General features: G+C 30.3%; 1 long non-coding RNA gene across 1 annotated transcript in view; it reads left to right on the plus strand.

Moving 5' to 3' along the window:
* The first annotated feature begins 2,336 nt into the window (after window positions 1-2,336).
* The window catches only part of LOC139858800 (uncharacterized), a 260,912-nt gene continuing 241,570 nt past the window's right edge, over window positions 2,337-21,678 (plus strand). Inside the window, exon 1 of the long non-coding RNA XR_011763084.1 lies at window positions 2,337-2,731. This is a non-coding gene — a long non-coding RNA (uncharacterized lncRNA). The remainder of the gene's footprint in view (window positions 2,732-21,678) is intronic.

Consider the following 21,678-nt stretch of genomic DNA (forward strand, 5'->3'; position numbering starts at 1 on the left):
TGGTAAAATGTCAATCAACTGTAAAAAGTCGGTCAAAGTCGAAAATGGTTGGTTAAAGTCAGAAAAAGTCGGTCAAAGTCGGTCAGAGATGGTCAAAGTCGGTCAATTTCTATATAATATTATATAGAAATTGTAATATTATTGATAATAGTTAATTGTTCATGTTTATTGTAAATGTAGCTTATATTTTAAGATTCGATTTCGATATAATAATATAAATAAATATATTTAATAAAACTATTTTAAAAGTCAACGTTGGTCAACGCCCGACGCATCCCCGTTGCGTCTCTCGACTGACTCGTTCCTCCAAGGTTCCGACTGACGCGTCCCCAATTCGCGTCTTTTACAACTTCTCCCATGACCATCACCACCTACGAACACCGACACCCTCACCATCACCCATCACCATCAACCCCACCCACAACCATCACCAACTACCACTACTACCGACCACCATCGTCACTCATCACCACCAGCATCGTCCACCACTACCACTCACCAACCACTACCGTAATCCACCACCACCCACTACCACCACCATCGACCACCATCCAGACCCACATTAATACTAATTATATTTATCAATGAATTCTTAATTTTTGAAATTCGATGGTGTACATTAGTTATTATCAAATGACATTAAAATAATTTTTTTAATGAATATTAAATATCAACGAGAAATTTATCGTAGATGTTAATGTTATTTCCAAAAGAATGTGTCAGGTAGACCTTAAATCCTCATTACTGGGATATTAAGTTTAAATCAACATCCATATATTAGTGTCTATTTGGAATCTTAAAATTTCTCTCACATTTAATAATCACTTTTTTCTCTGTTGGTCCTTAAGTTATACATGAAATTTCAATCTGAGTCCCTCAAATTTTTAATTGAATTTTCGAATCCTTTTAGAAATAATTGTGCCGTTGGTCCCTCCATTATACACCAAAAAGCTAACAGCGTTCCTCAAGTTTTTTTTGGCTAACATCATCCTTCCATTATCACATTTTAAGATACCGAGTCCCTCCGTCAACATGCCGTCCAAACTGTCCGTTAAATACCATCACGGGTATTTTCGTCTTTTTAGCTCACTTTCAGCCTTTAATCAGATTCAAACAAATAAATAAAAATCAAAAAATCTCAGAATTAAAAATAAAAAAAGCACCCACATCTTTTCATCGGGGAGTGATCCTTCCACACTTGTTTTTAGTCCATACACATCATTATTAATAAAATTCCTATTTTGCCCCTACTAGATTACTCCGATCCATATCACCCTTTCGTGTTAAATTCCCAACACAATGTTTATCTAACTTCCCAACCTAATCTCTCTCCATCAATTGATTACATCAACAACTAAAATGAAAACTCTGATCTTGTAATTTTGTTATACAACTACATGATCTTATACAGTTCATATACATATTTTTTTTTTTTAAATTCACACCTTAAGTTATCTATTGAATTGAAAATACATTTGTTCAAGAAATGAGCTTTTGCCAAAAAAAAAAAAAAAAAAAAAAAAAATTTGCCAAAAAAGAAATGAGCTTTGCCGACTCAAATCAAATCGGATTGAACTTGTTATGATACGATTAAGATCACGGATGATTTATTTTGAAATATCGAGATTTAATTTAATGGTATTTATCATTGTTATCAATCTCTGGAATTAGAGCAAATTCATATACATCGATGACGATTGACTGCGTAGTCATTGTTATTTGTGTTCTTGCATGTGTCATTTATCATCTTACTTGTAATCGACTAATTTCCATAAGTATATTCTTGTTTTTGTAATTTATATTGGCTGTTTCATACTTTCATGTCATATCCGTTCTTGTTCACACGATCGACTAATTTCATTTATCCGAGTTCTTGTAATTTCAAGATATGTTGCAAGAGTAATTACTTGAATGTGTAGTAGGGTGATCGTCGATATCTCGCCTAAAAATACTAACAAACCGCCCTTAGTACATTTCATGTGGGGTTGCTTTAGGTGGTGCGTGGCGGTACTTCGTTAACGAACTCTTCTAAAATTGAGTGCAGTAGATACGCAAAGAGATTTTGAATTCCATGGTGGTTGTGACGGTTTATAACTCTAAGTGATTAAGATTTAAGAGTATTCTCAGATTTACTCCTATTCAGGGGTTTAACATTTGGAAATAGAGAGAAATAAGTGACCGGAATAACATGTGCTTAAAGATTGTGTTATTTGTTTATTAATAAATTAATACGGAGTAACTAAATTTTGGTTTAGGTTGAAGGGTATAATTGTCACTTTACTTAATTTGGTGTGGATGGCCTAAAAACAAGTGTGGAAGGATCATCTCCCCTTTTCATCTTCATCATCAAAATACTCCTTGCTCGACACCTACATCTTATCATCTTCATCATCAAAATACTTGAAATGAATTAACGGAGAATGAACTGAAACATAAATTAGTGTTTGACTAAGAAATCCCTTGGAACAGATCTACAAAACAGATCTACAACCATCTTCATCATAAGGACCGTTCATCACAATCGACCGATGTAGCTTCTACTCTTGCAAGACCGCCGGAGGTAGAAAACAGCACCACCACAACCGATTTTATGTTTGCTCCGCCGTCAAAGTTCGTACACCATCGGATTTCGTCAAGACATTTTTTTGAATTTGAATCCTCATTTCATGACGATATGTTTGTTTCTTATAAAAGTCTGATAGAATCAAGAGCTTGGATTTCCAATTCATATGTGAGTCATAATAATTGACTTTTTGCTCCGTTGAAATTTCATTTCAATTTTTTCAATTTAATTTTGAGATCTAAAAAGTTCAAACCAGTAGTTAGCATTGTTGAATACGTACACACTTGTGAGATGTAAGATTATGCCTTTTCAACTTGTTTTGGTGCTTGAAGTTGTAATCTTTTTAACAATGATTTGGTGGCATAGCTCTTATGCTAAACTTTTAGCGTTAATCAATGATTGGTGTTTTAGGTTGTGATCTTTTGAACAACGATTTAGTGGCATAGCTCTTATGCTAAACTTTCTCAGTTTATCAAGCTTTCGGATCTTAAACCCAATAAACAATCAGTGCACATGTTTTTGGGGGGAAATTAGCCACTTTTTTGGTTCAAAAGTGCATATCTATTGTAGCTAATTTATCATATTGTCTTTTGTTTCTTGTTCAATTATTGAAGATGAAACATTCCTTCTAGATATATTATTATGTTACTACATGAGATAACAGTAATGTTACAGCAATCTGATTCTGAATAATTTGTATTTTTTGAGTTTGAATCTGAATGATATGAAAATGAAATCAGTAAATGAAATCGTGTTTGTGTTTTAGGATTTGTGATTTGAATCAACATAAATATGTATAGGTTTATAAATTAGGGTTTGTAATTTTGGGGAAGAAAAAGTTGTGCAAGAGCAAGGCTCAAATTTATATTCAAATGAAGAAAACGGTTAAAAAGACGAATTTACCCTCACATGCAACGCACATGATGGTACTTAACGTCCAATTTAAACGGATGGTTGACGGAGAGACTCGGTATCTTAAAATATGATAATGGAAGGATGCTGTTAGCCAAAAAAACTTGAGGGACGCTGTTAGCTTTTTGGTGTATAATGGAGGGACCAACGACACAATTATTTCATCCTTTTAATTGCATAATTTGGCAATAAGAGTCCCTCCATCTACCTTCCATCTAAATTGGCAATTAAGTGCCGTCACGTGATTAACACGTGATGAGCCTTTTCGTCTTATTATTTCATTTTAGTCTTTTTTGCTCAGTTGGTCCCTCGTTTTTAAAATGTTTAGCTACGGTGATCTCTCAAGTCATTAAAAACGAGGGACTACTGGCGCAAAAAAATCTTTTAATTTATTTAGTTTTAATTTATAGATTTATAGTATAATTATAATTATATTTACTTTGAAAATTCTTATACAATAATTATATTTACTTTTCTTAAATTTAATATACTCCTTATTTTTTTAATGTTATTTATCTACTTTATATATATATATATATATATATATATATATATATATATATATATATATATATATATATATATTGGTATGATCAAGAGGGAAGTAACCAATCGGGGAGAAGCGGGGGAAAGCAAAAACTTTTTTTTTTTCGTTTTTTGAAAAAACCTTGTTCACGAACATTATAGATGAGATGAAAATATGAACATTTAATAGAGACACTTTGTGATAAATGTTTTTATTTTGGCGGGAAAACTCTCGAAGAAATAATATATAACAATTCTCGTGTTTTTCGAGCGTATGTTGAGGTTTTAGCTATTGGAGTTTAGATATTAGGGTTTATAGGGTTTAGATATTAGGGTTTAGAAATTTAGGGTTTATGGTTTAGATTTAGGGTTTAGATTGAGTTTTTAACACGAACGGTTTAGAGTTTAGGGTTTAGGGTTTAGGGTTTGGTGTTTTGGGTTTATGGAATAAACCCAAAACACCAAACCCTAAACCCTAAACCCTAAACCCTAAACTCTAAATCGGGCTAAATTTTACTTCACAAAACATGGAGAGAAAAAAAACGTTCATATTCTTCACGAACAATATTATCTTGAATGTTATTTTTGTCAACATTCATCACGAAATGTCTCTTCTAAATGTTCATATTTTCGTGTGATCTTGATGCCGGAAAAAAAAAATTCCAAAAAAACGAAAAAAAATATATATTTTGCTTCCCCCCGCTTCCCCCCGATTGGTTACTTCCCCATTGATCCTGCCCATATATATATATATATATATATATATATATATATATATATATATATATATATATATATATATATATATATATATATATATATATATATATATATATATATATATATATATATATCTAAAAACAAGATGAAATCAAAATTAGAACGGCCCATTACTGGACCAAATTGGTGTTCGTAAAACTTGAAACTTGGTGCAAAAAGAGTGGTATTTTACAGCTCTGGTATTTTTGGTTGATCTCAAACTTTCATGATTTTATTTATGATTTGATTACATCGTTCAAGGTTTGATAATTATTGTTTGAGTTTGTTTATTTATGTTTTGTTCTTTCAGACCGATGCTTTGTTCCGGGTTTTGTTTAGAGATGATGAACATTTGGTTATGTTCTGGGTTTTGTTTATGATGAATACCCATAATGATGATGATGAACGTAGTGATGATGAGGAAATGATGATGAACAAATGGGTTTCTGATCCAATTTCTTGGATCTGATCATCAAAGTGAACAAATGAGTTTCTAATTCAATTTCTCGATTATAATTATGTGAATGATACTTGGATTCACGAATAATTAATTGTAAAGGAATGAGATGGAGTGTATGAAAGAAACAGATAAAAAGTGGAATTAAAAACTTGAGGGACTCGGATTGCAATTTTGTGTATAAACGAAGGACCAACAGAGCAAAAAAGTCGAAGAAAAAAGTAAAAAGACGATTTTACCCTCACATGCATAGCACATGTCAAGGGTTAACGGCCAATTTAGACGGCAGGTAGACGGAGGGACGCGAATTGCCAAATTATGCAATTAAAAGGACTCGAAATCCATAAGGACCAACGGAACAAAAAGTCTTTAATTATATGTGGTTATAGGCCATAAGATTTAGATCCAATTCATTTCACCCGTGTAGTATTAACCATATTAATTTCGTCGTAATTTTATTAAAACGACAACACTCCCATTATAGAATATAACTTATCCTATTATTAATGTAGCAATAAAACTTTCTTATTATATAATATAAATATAAATATAGATTAGAGATAGATATAGAAATCAGTTACATGTCTATATAACCTATTATTTGATTCTTAATAAATAATAAATATTGTACTCGATCAATAATTTTCCTTTTTTTTACCATGCTGATCTTAAATCCGTTAAGGATATAACATTTTTTCGACAAAATAGGAAATTTATTAATTTGTTAATTAGTTAAAAAAAAGGAAATTGCTAATTTATGATTGTTGTTAATGTGCATAAAATTATTATAAATGAATGTTACACATTGACTTTTTAGTTACATCTATTAATTTTTACAATATTTATCAGTTCTAAAGAGGGTAGTTAGCAAAATACTATAATAAATTTCTATTTTAGTGTTATCATAGAAAATAATAATATTGTGTATGTTTTATACATATATAATTATATAGTATCTTACTATAAGATCTGAATAAAATGGAAGTTTATTAAAAAAAAAAAAAAAAAAAATTGGAGGAGATGCCCAAAAAATTATTATCCAATTATTAACAAAATTTTGAACTTAAAATTAAAAAAATATTCAAATTTCAACCTGCCTTATTCCAAAAATTTTAAGGGTTAAACTATGTGCCATAACTTAAATTAACAAACATATTACCGCATCATTTTCTTAATTCAAGTTAAGTTCTAAACCCTGGCGCCGCTATCTACTCTGTGCAGTTCCTGAAATGATCAATCATCAATTGAAAATTCTATAATCTTTCCGTTAAGGTTCATCTTCTTGTTATCTTCTTGTAAGGCAGCATGATAGCGGCCTGATTCGATCTCTTTGTAGCGACGCCTGTGCACACACGGGGCCTGACTCGGACTCGCTTTGTAAAACCGCTTACCTGAGCTCTGATACCATGACATAATTAATAAATCATATAGCTCAACAACATGTTCAACATATAAGCCCAAGAGTCCATCATTTTCTAAAACTAATTGGTGATAGAGGGATTTCCCCTTAGACTTATATGTATAAATTTGTTGTCTCATGGCCGATATGGGATACCTTCCCAACATAGATACTCGTAATTCTTATGTTGTTCCTTACAACGAATCTTCTAACTATGTTTGGGTTTAATTAATGTAATAATTTGATATCGATCGATAATCGATGTTAATTTGATTGCTTTTTTTTTTTTTTAATGAAACGTTATCTTGTTTCATTTTGAAATTGTGTAGTGCATTTAATTTGTTGGCATACATATTTGATTACGGTTAAACAATGAATTCCCCGTGAATATAATTGTATTATTGATACGGTATTTATAGCGATTCAATGAACCCTAATCTAGTCCACTTATCAATGTAATGAGCCTAGCCCCACGTTTACGCTAGTGCTAGGGTTAGATGGATATATAAATTAGACTGTATTATCATTATGAATCAATCACTAATGTACGATCCATTCCCATTAAATATACCGTGTATCATGGTATCAGACGCTACGGTGCAACCCTAATTTTTTTTGCTTTTTCACAACCGATCTCTTCTGGCCTTCTTCATCTTCGATCACCATGTCATCTTCCTATGAGAAGATCTATACTGTAACTTCAATCTCCCATCTTATACCCGTCAAACTAGATCTCACGAAACTTAATTACACTTATTGGAAAACCTTGTTTACAACTCACTGTTCAGGATTCGATGTGCTTAAGTTCATTCTTGGCACATCGACTAATGAAGAAAAAGAAACCCCGGCTTGGAAGAAGGCTGATGCGGTCGTTCTCACATGGATCTTTAATACTATCTCGGAGCCTCTCCTTGAACAACTGCTAAATTCTGAACCTGCATCATCAAACGATGCATGGGTTTTCTTGGCTAACTTATTTCAAGATAATAAACTATCAAAGACAATGGAATTAAATGCCCAATTGCGTAGTCTTTCGATTGGCAACCTAACAATCGAAGAATACATACACAATATTGATCGAATTGCATCTCATCTTCGCAACCTTGGCTCGAATGTTGAAGATCACGACCTTGTTATGTACGCGGTTAATGGTTTACACAACAAGTTCCTCACGTCACTCACATTATACTTCACCGTGAGCCTTTTTCGAAATTTGATACAGTTAGATCCATGCTCTTGATGGAAGAGATGACTTTAAATCGTCAAGATCGTCTATCATCCAATGTACCACTAAATGCCTATCATTCGACGGCTTTAGTAGGTCAACCACCACCAAAACCTGTGTCGAACCAAACCGAGGTGTGTCAAAATTTTCAAAAAGGTTTTTGCAGGTTCGAACACCGCTGTCGTTACCTTCATCCAGGGAACTCAAAAATAACAAATACTTGCACCAACAATTACAATCGCAACAACAGTGTTAGTCAGGCCCAGTTATTACAAATCATTGTGGCCCAACAGGCTCAACTGGCCTAGTCCGCCAGCTCTTATCGGGCTCCCTTCAATCCTAAACAGGCCGTCACTTTTTACGGGCCCACTCCTGCCACTAGACAACCTGGACTGCTACCGAGTCCGTCTGGATTCGCCAGGTACACTACCTCGCATGCTAGGCTTCAATAACAACAACCTTCACCTGGGCCACAGGCCTTTTACGCCAGTCAGCCCACTGGTTTAGCTGTGGGACAGCTCAATGTTTCGGTAATGCACCCTCATCAGCCCACTGATTATGGTAATGCATCTTTAGCCCAGCCCACTACTTTTGGTTCATTTGTTGTCGATCCAAGGACTCAGACACAGGAAATCGTCCTTCCAAGTGCATTTAGTGCCATGACACTACAAGACTACGGTGCTACCGGTTGGCATATTGATACCGGTGCGACTTCTCACCTTACCTCTTGCATTAATAATCTTAGTACTGTATTTAATGATTGTAAATATTCATCTGTCACTGTCGGTAACGGGAACACAATTCCCGTCACCAACACCGGCCATAGCTTGTTACCCTCGATTCACCGACCCCTACACTTAAATAACGTCATTGTAACTCCTAACATAGTTAAAAACCTTATACTGTACGTCAATTTACTCGTGATAACATTGTTTCTGTCGAATTTGATCCTTTAGGTTTTTCTGTGAAGGATTATCTGACACGCAGGCTTTTGCTCCGATGTGATAGCACTGGAGATCTTTACCCTTTCACGACATCCGGCTCCACCTCACCACAAGCTTTCCTTACCAGTCCTGTTATTTGGCACCAACGTCTTGGTCGTCCTGGACAAGACACTTTTTGAAGACTTATTTCTAATAAAGATATTATGTGTAATAAAATGTCGTTACCATTATTTTTTCATGCTTGTCAGTTTGGCAAACACATGCGACTGCCTTTTTCTGTTTCTAGCTCTAATGTAACTGAAACTTTTGATATTATTCATTCGGATTTATGGACTTCACATGTGCCTAGTCTTAGTGGTTTAAAGTACTACATCATATTTCTTGATCATTATTCTTATTATGTTTGGGTGTTTCCACTGCGAAATAAATCTGATGCATTTAATACTTTTATGAATTTTCATTCTTTTGTACGCACTCAATTCTAAAAAGAAATAAAAGCCTTTCAATGCGACAATGGCGGTGAATTTGACAACACCACCTTTCACCAACTTTTTCAAGAAAACTGAAAGGACCCGTTCATATACATTATAAACGATTCACAATAGTTGATTTCATCGCGAGGTATTTGACCTCTATATGATACATTTTACAAACATTGCATTCGTTTTTAAAAGACAAACTTGCTTTACATCGAAAGTTGACGGCATGCATATTATTTCATAATATATTCAACTATAATTGACTTAATAATAATCTTGATGAACTCAATGACTCGAATGCAACGTCTTTTGAAATATGTCATGAATGACTCCAAGTAATATCTCTAAAATGAGCTAATGCACATCGGAAGATTTCTTTCGTACCTGAGAATAAACATGCTTTCAAGTGTCAACCAAAAGGTTGGTGAGTTCATTAGTTTAACATATATAATCATTTCCATCATTTTAATAGACCACAAGATTTTCATTTCTCATAAATATACGTCCCATGAATAGAGACAAAAATAATCATTCATATGGATTGAACACCTGGTAACCGACATTAACAAGATGCATATAAGAATATCCCCTATTATTCCAGGAAATCCTTCGGACATGATATAAAACAACATCGAAGTACTAAAGCATCCGGTACTTTGGATGGGGTTCGTCGGGTCCATAGATCTATCTTTAGGATTCGCGTCAATTAGTAGATCGGTTTACTAATTCTTAGGTTACCAAGCAAAAAGGGGCATATTCGGCTTCGATCATTCAACCATATAATGTAGTTTCGATTACTTGTGTCTATTTCGTAAAACATTTATAAAAATTGTGCATGTATTCTCAGCCCAAAAATATAAAGGGTAAAAAGGCAAATGAAACTCACCATACTGTATTTTATAGTAAAAATACATATGACGATATTGAACAACTGAACAATGCAGGGTTGGCCTCAGATTCACGAACCTATATCATTTGTGTATTCATTAATGTATAATCGTAATCTAATAAATATATATATTAATATTAGTGATATCATTTTTATATTAATAACTTATTTATATATTTCATTATTTAATTAAATGTATTCATTTTATATATACAATATTAATATAGTTAAGTTATGTATATTAAATATACTTTTATGCAATTTCTCTTTTGTTTACAAAATACTAGTTATTATAACTTTAGAATAATTATACTGATAATACTAATAATTTTCATGGTACTAATAATATAAATGATAGTATTAATAATAGTTTTTATAAAAATATAGATTTAAAGTAATGATACCTTTAGTAATAATTATATTAATTTTCAATAATAATAGTACTTGTTAATGATATTCATGTTAACGAATGTACTAATATTAATAATAATACTTACGTCAACATTAATGATATTCATGTTAACAAAAGATACTAATACTATTATTAACGAAAATACTAGTAAGTTTTATTATTTTCATATTGGTAATATTATTCATAATAATAATAATGATATCAATACTTAAATGATAATATTATTAATGATAAACACATTATTAATATTTAATAATAATAATATTATCAATAATGACATTACTTAAATATACTTAATTACAATAATAATAATATTCATAATCTTAATAATAATAATAATACTAATACTAATAATAACAATAATAATCAAAATCATGTTGATAATAATGTTAATAATTATAATAATAATCATTATAACAATAATAATGGTAATAATAATAATTTGTAATAATAATAATAATAATAATAATATCATAATAATAAAAAATATTAAAAGGGCTACCTTAATGAAGTAAGCCTAAAAAAAAATAAACGTCCCGACACGGGCTCGAACCCATGACCTCCCTCAAACACGCAAACACCCTTACCACCCAAGCTACACTTTCTTTCTGTTATAATTCGACCCAGAATTCCTTATAACCCGTAAATAATTTGTTCCCTATTCTCCTTCTCCTTCACTTCCATAGTCGATCAGAGATAATTACTACAACATCGTATTTGGTTTTCTGAATTAATACATAATCAGCTAGTAACCGTTTTCTTGATTTAATTTAATCAGTAAAAAAATATAAAGAAACACAACCTGTAAACTGTTCGCGACTACCGTTTTAAAAAAAAATTTGATTTATGATTTGGAGAACATTATAGACCAAACTCACAACATGAAAAAAGTTATAAATTATTCTTATAAACTTTAGGAATCCTCAATTGAACTTCAACTGTAAAGATTAACCTGAATTTGATCGTTGAACATTGTTTGACTTTTTAATTTGAAAACTTTGACTCAAGAATTGAAAATCGATATCACGAATTATCATGTGATATTTTGCAGATAGTTTGACGACTGGATTTCTAACAGTTCTATATTGCTAGTTTTTGAAATATTATTTGTATTTGAACTTTTGATTTAAAGGTAGCAAGAACAGAGGTATAACCTGTTCTTCCTTAATTTTTCTATTTAAAAAGTCAAATTGCAGTAGGTAATTGATATCATATGACAGAGTATAAGATGTAACATCTAATTTCGTTTATTAAAGTGTGAAATCGACTGGTAACCTCCTGGAGACAAGAAGTACGAGCACTAAGTATTAAAAAAAATAATAATCAAAACAGATAGTAATTCTATCAGATGCTGTTTGGATTTGTGCTGTGATCGACATAAGGAATTAGTTAAAAGATGTACAAACAAAATAGAAAGCAAATCGATTGAGACTGATAACTAATCAGTACGATTTTATTATTTATTATTTTTTTATTAACTAATAAATATATAGATATATGAATAATTTTATTAATAATACAAAAATAAAAATACTAATAATAATAATAACTATATAATTAAATATAATAATAATAGTTATTAATAGTTCTAACAACTTTGATAATAAGAATAATTATTAATGACACTCTTAATTATGATCTTATAAATGATAAATAATAATAATTTGTATTATCTTTATATTAGTATTATAATATAATTTTTTTTATGGTAGTGGTAATAATGAAAAATGATAATCTTAATAATAACTAATTTCATAATTTTTTTATTAGTAATTATAATAATATAGATATTAATATTAATTTTAATATTTATTTTAGTAATATAACAACTACATTTTAATTTGTATGTATCTTTAATATATATATGTTACATATTATTAATTATGTAATATTTAATAATTAACTAACATATTTTGAATATTTAATTTATACATTTAATATATATGTATATATTATTATATAATATATGTTTGCATATTATAGTATACTATACATGTAAATACAAAAATATTAATAAGGTTTTATATATATATATATATATATATATATATATATATATATATATATATATATATATATATATATATATAAGCCTTATATGTTTACTTAAAATATTCTGTTATTTTATAACAGAAATGGATATTATAAGTTCAACACGTAATATTTATACTTTATATATTTTACAACATACATATATTCAAACTACCATATATAATATTATGTTTTAAAATTCCCCAAGTATATTAATTATAGATTGAAATAATTAAACTCAGCTTTTATCATTTAATACTTTGTTAATGTTATTTTATATGTTTAATCACATCTAATCATAAACAACTGTTCGTGAATCGTCGGAAATAGTCAAAGGTTAAATGCATTCATGTAATCTATTCCAAAATTTTTGAGACTCAGCATTACAGATTTTGTTTATCGTGTCGAAATCATATTAAGATCAAATTTAATTTTGGTCGGAAATTTCCGGGTCGTCACAGTACCTACCCGTTAAAGAAATTTTGTCCCAAAATTTGAGTGAGGTGGTCATTGCTAATAATAAAATTGTTTTGATGACGAATATGAGTTTGTTAAAAAAAAGTTTTATCATCATTGAGTAGTATAGATAAAAAAATTCGATTATTCGAAGAGTACGAATGAAGCTATCATAAAAGATTGAGATAGAGATTTAACTTTTGTCGTAGTCACGATTGAATTTAGAAAATAAGGTGCGTCTTTTCTTTTGACGTCGTCTTGGTTGGATTCCGGAATTCAAGGAATTTGAAGAAAATCTTTGAAATCTGAATAAGATTTGATTCTTCGGCGAATAAGGAAATTAAGATCTCTATAATTTAATACGATGATCTGTCCCAATTACTACATCTGATATTTCCATTATAAATTTACCTTTTCCGGTCCATCATTCTCACCATTCCTATATTTTATTTCTTAGTTCATACATCCAAAAGATTGTGAAAATGCTTAATCCAGTTCTAATCCTTGATATTTTCCTAATTATCATTTCTGTTATCCTTCTTTTCAATCTTCCTCCAGAAGAATCTGTTTACTTCTACTATTACCTTGGGGTGATACTATTCTTAATTATACTGTGTCTTTATATTGCTATTCGTATTAATATCCGCAGTTTGTAACCTTCGTGTTGTTATTGGGATTTATATTTTCTCTTATATTTTGGAGTTCTTTGCCTTTTATTATGTTCTCGACCTCTAGTAAAGCGTGTAACGGTCCAGAATTCGTAAGTATAGAATTTCGAATGATCTTAATGTTCTAAACAAGAAAGAACGTAATCACACCATTTGATTTGTAAATTATCAGAATTATTGAGAATAGAACTATCAAGAATATACTTTCTTGATATGTTCAGAAGTTAAGCAGAATGAAAGAGTTATGTAACATGACACATGATGACGTTATGATCTGTGAATCACCACGTTCCATTAGAAACTCAGCATGACTTACTGTAATATAATCACGTTGATCAAGTGTCATTATATTATACTAACTCATGCTTCAATTCCTTTACATTTCCCCAGAATTCATTCATAGATTAAACTTAGATTTTACAGAAGTTTCCAATATAACGAAACACAGGAAGCACGAAGAGGTATATAATTTCGGACGGGAATATTTATAAAAATATCTTCAGAAATATCGAAGATATTGATGATGATATTTTGGAGTTTCTAAGTTCGAAGGTTGATGAAGAAAAATTTTCCGCAAGATTTTAACATGACCTCGGAGCAAGATATTCTCTAAAGATTTCAACGGATCCAGAATTACCTGAATTCTTTAAATATAGGGTATGGTCCTTGTATTTGTCCTTGGTCTCCTTCGTGGTTAGCTAAATCTGTTTTCCAGTTCCAACTTTTCTGAGCTTTTCCAACATACTATTCTTTATCATCAAACTTCTGATGATTAAGGTCGTTTACGGTTGTCTACGGTTTCTGATGCTTCATTCAGCCTTTTCAACATTCAGAGTGTTGATTTGTAGACTGAGTGCTTTTCAGAATTTCATAATGAAAGATCATAATTCTAAGAGATAAACGTTATACATATAACTGTTGATGTAGATATGCTGTGAGTTTTCAAAGTTCTGATTGCTGATTTCCGGTAATTGGTATGGCAGTTCTTGTTACAAGATGCGGATGAGTATATGAATAGGTTTTAACGAACAATTATAATGGTTCTTTGGAGAGACTTAAGCCAATGAGTAATGAAGTTGCTGATAAGTTTACAGCTAATGTGGTGGAATATAAACGGTTCCCCGGTAACAATGACGATAGGAAAACTTATATATCGAGGTTATAATAAGGCTAATTCGAATGGAAGTCGGAGTTGATTTGTTGAAACTGTGACAAAATTGGCTAATTTGAAAAACAGTTGCAATGTTATTTTCGGTAATAACAATGCCAAAGGAGCTAGCACAGATATGTGTTAAACGTTTACTCAGGTTCTGAGTGTTTTCAGGTGCATTACTATACGCATTAATCTTTTCTTCCGTAGATGAAATACGGTTGGTTCATCCTCTCGATTGAGGTGTTTTTAAGAATTATGAAAGGTTTGAACGCAGATTGTAATCGTCAAGATACAAACGAGGTTTAAGAGGAAATCAAGTGGCAAACTTGAAGAATTGTTTAGTTTCATATGTTATAATTAATATTTTAATTCATTTTAATTGTCCAATGTTGGTAGTCCTCAGTTGATAGTTCACAGTTAGCAATTCAATAATTCATATATAGTTTAATATATAATATTTGAATTAATTAATACGTATCGTGACCCGTGTACATGTCTCAGACTCGATCACAACTCAAACTATATATATTATTGTAGAATCAACCTCAACCCTGTATAGAGAACTCGATCATTACTGCATATAGAGTATCTATGGTGATTCCAAATAATATATATAGATGCGTCGATATGATATGTCAAAACTTTGTATACGTGTCTCGATATTTAAAGTGCGTAAAATAAATAACAGAAAATAAATGACGATAAATAAAGTGCGTAAAGTAAATAACAGAAATTAAATGACGATAAATAAAGTTGCGATAATTAAATTGCGATAAACAAACTGTGATAAATAAAATGTAATCAGTTAGCTAGGAACAGTTAGCTGGAACAGTTAGCGTGTATTCTTAACAAAAATTTTCGTAGTTAATTTGTTTGTTTCTATCAAATTTTTTTTATTTCGTCAAATATTTTCTTCATTATACCACTTGTTGGATTCTGATAGGTCAAAATCCAAATATGAAATTGAATGAAAATGGTTATTCTACGGTGAACGGATACGTATATCGGTGGTTGTAAGTAGGATAGTAAATGACTGTTGAATCAGCTTTGTCGAATGTACAGTGTAACTTATTAAAGTGAAATCTAAATATTCCTCGGGTATTACCTACCCGTTAAAATATTTTCACCATTAACAGTTTGTACGAAAGAATTTTTAATTACAATCTTTATGAAAATATACTTGTATATATTTTTTCTTCAGATGCAATCATGGATTTAATGAGTTAATATGATATTAAACTCATTTGATTTACGTTAGAACAAGAATATATAATCTCTAAAACATTAGAGATTACATATTCGCCATGTTGAACGAAGATAAATGATGTAGAATGTCATCTAGAATGATGATTATGCTCGGGGTACCGATTGTGATTTTGAGGCGTGTGTTGTTGTGGTTTGTGTTGTTGCTGGTGGTACAGATGATGCCGTTGATGTTGTTGAAGCTGGTACATTTTGCACCATATTTTCCAAGGCTACAACTCGAGCGCGAAACTCATTGACTTTATTACTCCGGGATGATTGTCGGTATGAACGAGCGAATGAATAAGGTTTTGAATCTGACTTGTGATATAGTCGTGGCAAGATACTCTGGAAATGAGAGAGAAAATGGTGTTACGAACAGGTTCGCCGGTAAGTGCTTCAGGTTCTTCACCAAGAGCGCAGGTTGGTGAGTGGAAAGGATCGCCTTCTTCTCGTCTCCATTGATTTAGCCGACTACGAAACCATCAGATGAATTGGGGATGGCTGATTGGTTGATTCATTCCGGTGACACTGCTTTCGGAGCTTGAGTGAAACTCTATGTCGGAATAGCTTTCGGAATAACTATAAGAATAGTTATCGGAATCTAAGGGACTCATCTCATACGATCAGATGAAGGATTTTGGATAAGGAATAGAATAGGATGTAGATTAGTACCCTGCAATACATAATTTACATATGCATATATAATACTAAAATCCCATAAGTCACGGAGGAATCTACGGAAGCTGTCAGGCAAAGGTAACAATAACAGATACGCTAAGATATAAATTTATCGATACACTGTCTATGCAATAGAGGCAGTAAGATGTGTCTAGACTTTAAGGATGATAAGCAAATAATTTTTGACACTAATGATAAGCAAAACTTTTGACATGCAGACACGGTCGAAGTCCAGACTCACTAATGCATCCTAACAACTTATCAACTAGACACACTAATGCATACCTGGTTCGCTAAGACCACCGCTCTGATACCAACTGAAAGGACCCGTTCATATACATTATAAACGATTCACAATAGTTGATTTCATCGCGAGGTATTTGACCTCTATATGATACATTTTACAAACATTGCATTTGTTTTTAAAAGACAAACTTGCTTTACATCGAAAGTTGACGGCATGCATATTATTTCATAATATATTCAACTATAATTGACTTAATAATAATCTTGATGAACTCAATGACTCGAATGCAACGTCTTTTGAAATATGTCATGAATGACTCCAAGTAATATCTCTAAAATGAGCAAATGCACAGCGGAAGATATCTTTCGTACCTGAGAATAAACATGCTTTCAAATGTCAACCAAAAGGTTGGTGAGTTCATTAGTTTAACATATATAATCATTTTCATCATTTTAATAGACCACAAGATTTTCATTTCTCATAAATATACGTCCCATGCATAGAGACAAAAATAATCATTCATATGGATTGAACACCTGGTAACCGATATTAACAAGATGCATATAAGAATATCCCCTATCATTCCGGGAAATCCTTCAGACATGATATAAAACAACATATAAGTACTAAAGCATCCGGTACTTTGGATGGGGTTCGTCGGGCTCATAGATCTATCTTTAGGATTCGCGTCAATTAGTAGATCGGTTTACTAATTCTTAGGTTACCAAGTAAAAAGGGGCATATTCGGCTTCGATCATTCAACCATATAATGTAGTTTCGATTACTTGTGTCTATTTCGTAAAACATTTATAAAAATTGTGCATGTATTCTCAGCCCAAAAATATAAAGGGTAAAAAGGAAAATGAAACTCACCATACTGTATTTTATAGTAAAAATACATATGACGATATTGAACAACTTAACAATGCAGGGTTGGCCTCGGATTCACGAACCTATATCATTTGTGTATTCATTAATGTATAATCATAATCCAATAAATATATATATTAATATTAGTGATATCATTTTTATATTAATAACTTATTTATATATTTCATTATTTAATTAATTGTATTCATTTTGTATATACAATATTAATATAGTTAAGTTATGTATATTAAATATACTTTTGTGCAATTTCTCTTTTGTTTACAAAATACTAGTTATTATAACTTTAGAATAATTATACTGATAATACTAATAATTTTCATGGTACTAATAATATAAATGATAGTATTAATAATAGTTTTTATACAAATATAGATTTAAAGTAATGATACCTTTAGTAATAATTATATTAATTTTCAATAATAATAGTACTTGTTAATGATATTCATGTTAACGAATGTACTAATATTAATAATAATACTTACGTCAACATTGATAATACTAAAAATTTTAAAATGATACTAATACTATTATTAACGAAAATACTAGTAAGTTTTATTATTTTCATATTGGTAATATTATTCATAATAATAATAATGATATCAATACTTAAATGATAATATTATTAATGATAAACACATTATTAATATTTAATAATAATAATATTATCAATAATGACATTACTTAAATATACTTAATTACAATAATAATAATATTCATAATCTTAGTAATAATAATAATTCTAATACTAATAATAACAATAATAATCAAAATCATGTTGATAATAATGTTAATAATTATAATAATAATCATTATAACAATAATAATGGTAATAATAATAATAATCTGTAACAATAATAATATCATAATAATAAAAAATATTAAAAGGGCTACCTTAATGAAGTAAGCCTCAAAAAAAAAAAAAATAAACGTCCCGACACGGGCTCGAACCCATGACCTCCCGCAAACACGCAAACACCCTTACCACCCAAGCTACACTTTCTTCTATTATAATCCGAGCCAGAATTCCTTATAACCCGTAAATAATTTGTTCCCTATTCTCCTTCTCCTTCACTTCCATAGTCGATCAGAGATAATTACTACAACATCGTATTTGGTTTTCTGAATTAATACATAATCAGCTAGTAACCGTTTTCTTGATTTAATTTAATCAGTAAAAAAAATATAAAGAAACACAACCTGTAAACTGTTCGCGACTACCGTTTTTTAAAAAAAAATTTGATTTATGATTTGGAGAACATTATAGACCAAACTCACAACATGAAAAAAGTTATAAATTATTCTTATAAACTTTAGGAATCCTCAATTGAACTTCAACTGTAAAGATTAACCTGAATTTGATCGTTGAACGTTGTTTGACTTTTTAATTCGAAAACTTTGACTCAAGAATTGGAGATCGATATCACGAATTATCATGTGATATTTTACAGATAGTTTGACGACTGGATTTCTAATAGTTCTACATTGTTAGATTTTGAAATATGATTTGTATTTAAACTTTTGATTTAAAGGTAGCAAGAACAGAGGTATAACATGTTCTTCCTTAATTTTTCTGTTTAAAAAGTCGAATTGCAGTAGGTAATTGATATCATATGATAGAGTATAAGATGTAACATCTAATTTCGTTTATTAAAGTGTAAAATCGACTGGTAACCTCCTGGAGACAAGAAGTACGAGCACTAAGTATTAAATAAAAAAATAATCAAAAAGATAGTAATTCTATCAGATGCTGTTTGGATTTGTGCTGTGATCGACATAAGGAATCAGTTAAAAGATGTACAAACAAAATTAGAAAGCAAATCGATTGAGACTGATAACTAATCAGTACGATTTTATTATTTATTATTATTATTATTATTTTTATTAACTAATAAATATATAGATATATGAATAATTTTATTAATAATACAAAAATAAAAATACTAATAATAATAATAACTATATAATTAAATATAATAATAATAGTTAATAATAGTTCTAACAACTTTGATAATAAGAATAATTATTAATGACACTCTTAATTATGATCTTATAAATGATAAATAATAATAATTTGTATTATCTTTATATTAGTATTATAATATAATTTTTTATGGTAGTGGTAATAATGAAAAATGATAATCTTAATAATAACTAAATTCATAATTTTTTTATTAGTAATTATAATAATATAGATATTAATATTAATTTTAATATTTATTTTAGTAATATAACAACTACATTTTAATTTGTATGTATCTTTAATATATATATATGTTACATATTATTAATTATGTAATATTTAATAATTATCTAACGTAATTTGAATATTTAATTTATACATTTAATATATATGTATATATTATTATATATATGTTTGCATATTATAGTATACTATACATGTAAATATGAAAATATTAATAAGGTTTTATATATATATAAGCCTTATATGTTTACTTAAAATATTCTGTTATTTTATAACAGAAATGGATATTATAAGTTCAACACGTAATATTTATACTTTATATATTTTACAACATACATATATTAATAATTATGTATAGAAATCATACACTTATATATATATATATATATATATATATATATATATATTCAAACTACCATATATATATATATATATATATATATATATATATATATATATATATATATATATATATATATATATATATATATATATATATATTCAAACTACCATATATAATATTATGTTTTAAAATTCCCCAAGTATATTAATTATAGATTGAAATAATTAAACTCAGCTTTTATCATTTAATACTTTGTTAATGTTATTTTATTTGTTTAATCACATCTAATCATAAACAACTGTTCGTGAATCGTCGGAAATAGTCAAAGGTTAAATGCATTCATGTAATCTATTCCAAAATTTTTGAGACTCAGCATTACAGACTTTGTTTATTGTGTCGAAATCATATAAAAATCAAATTTAAATTTGGTCAGAAATTTCCGGGTCGTCACAACAATGGCATCCAGTTTCGCTTTTCGTGCCCGTATACTTCTCAATAAAACGGAAAATCTGAACGCATGCTTCGCACCATAAATAACCTAATCCGCATACTTCTTTTATAAGCTCATCTCCCACCTACCTACTGGGTCGAAGCCCTTCACATGGCAGTCCATCTTCTCAACATTCTCCCTTCCTCCGCCATAAATCACGAGATACCACACTATCGTATTTACCACCAAAAACCCGATTACACCACCCTTCGTGTCTTTGGTTGTTTATGTTATCCTCACCTACCCGACACTCACAAACTTGCACCACGATCTACACCATGCATCTTTCTCGGATATCCCTATGATCATCGAGGATACCGATGCCTAGACCTTACCATAAACAGAATCCTCTTATCTCGTCATGTCACCTTTGATGAGAACTCTTTTCCTTTTGGCTCCATGACACCCACTGGTCCTCCATCCTATGCATTACTTGAACCTCCTCCTAGCCTCTTCTATCGTTCATTCTGTAACAACCCAACCCGTTAACCAACCAAAAATGCGGAATAAATTTTTTTTTTTGAACAGGGCTGTCCAGATGGGGTGCGCGGCGCGCAGCCCCACCTGTGCGCGGCGCGCACAGGGCCTAGCAGCACGCTGTCCACTTTTCCATTTTCCGTAACAAGATCTCCCACTTCCCGAAATTTTTAGATGAAACTCTTTTCACAACATGTTCTAATATGAAAAACTCATAAGATTCAATCATAAA

This window comes from Rutidosis leptorrhynchoides, chromosome 7 (genome assembly GCF_046630445.1).
Source record: "Rutidosis leptorrhynchoides isolate AG116_Rl617_1_P2 chromosome 7, CSIRO_AGI_Rlap_v1, whole genome shotgun sequence".
Classification (NCBI taxonomy): Eukaryota; Viridiplantae; Streptophyta; class Magnoliopsida; order Asterales; family Asteraceae; genus Rutidosis; species Rutidosis leptorrhynchoides.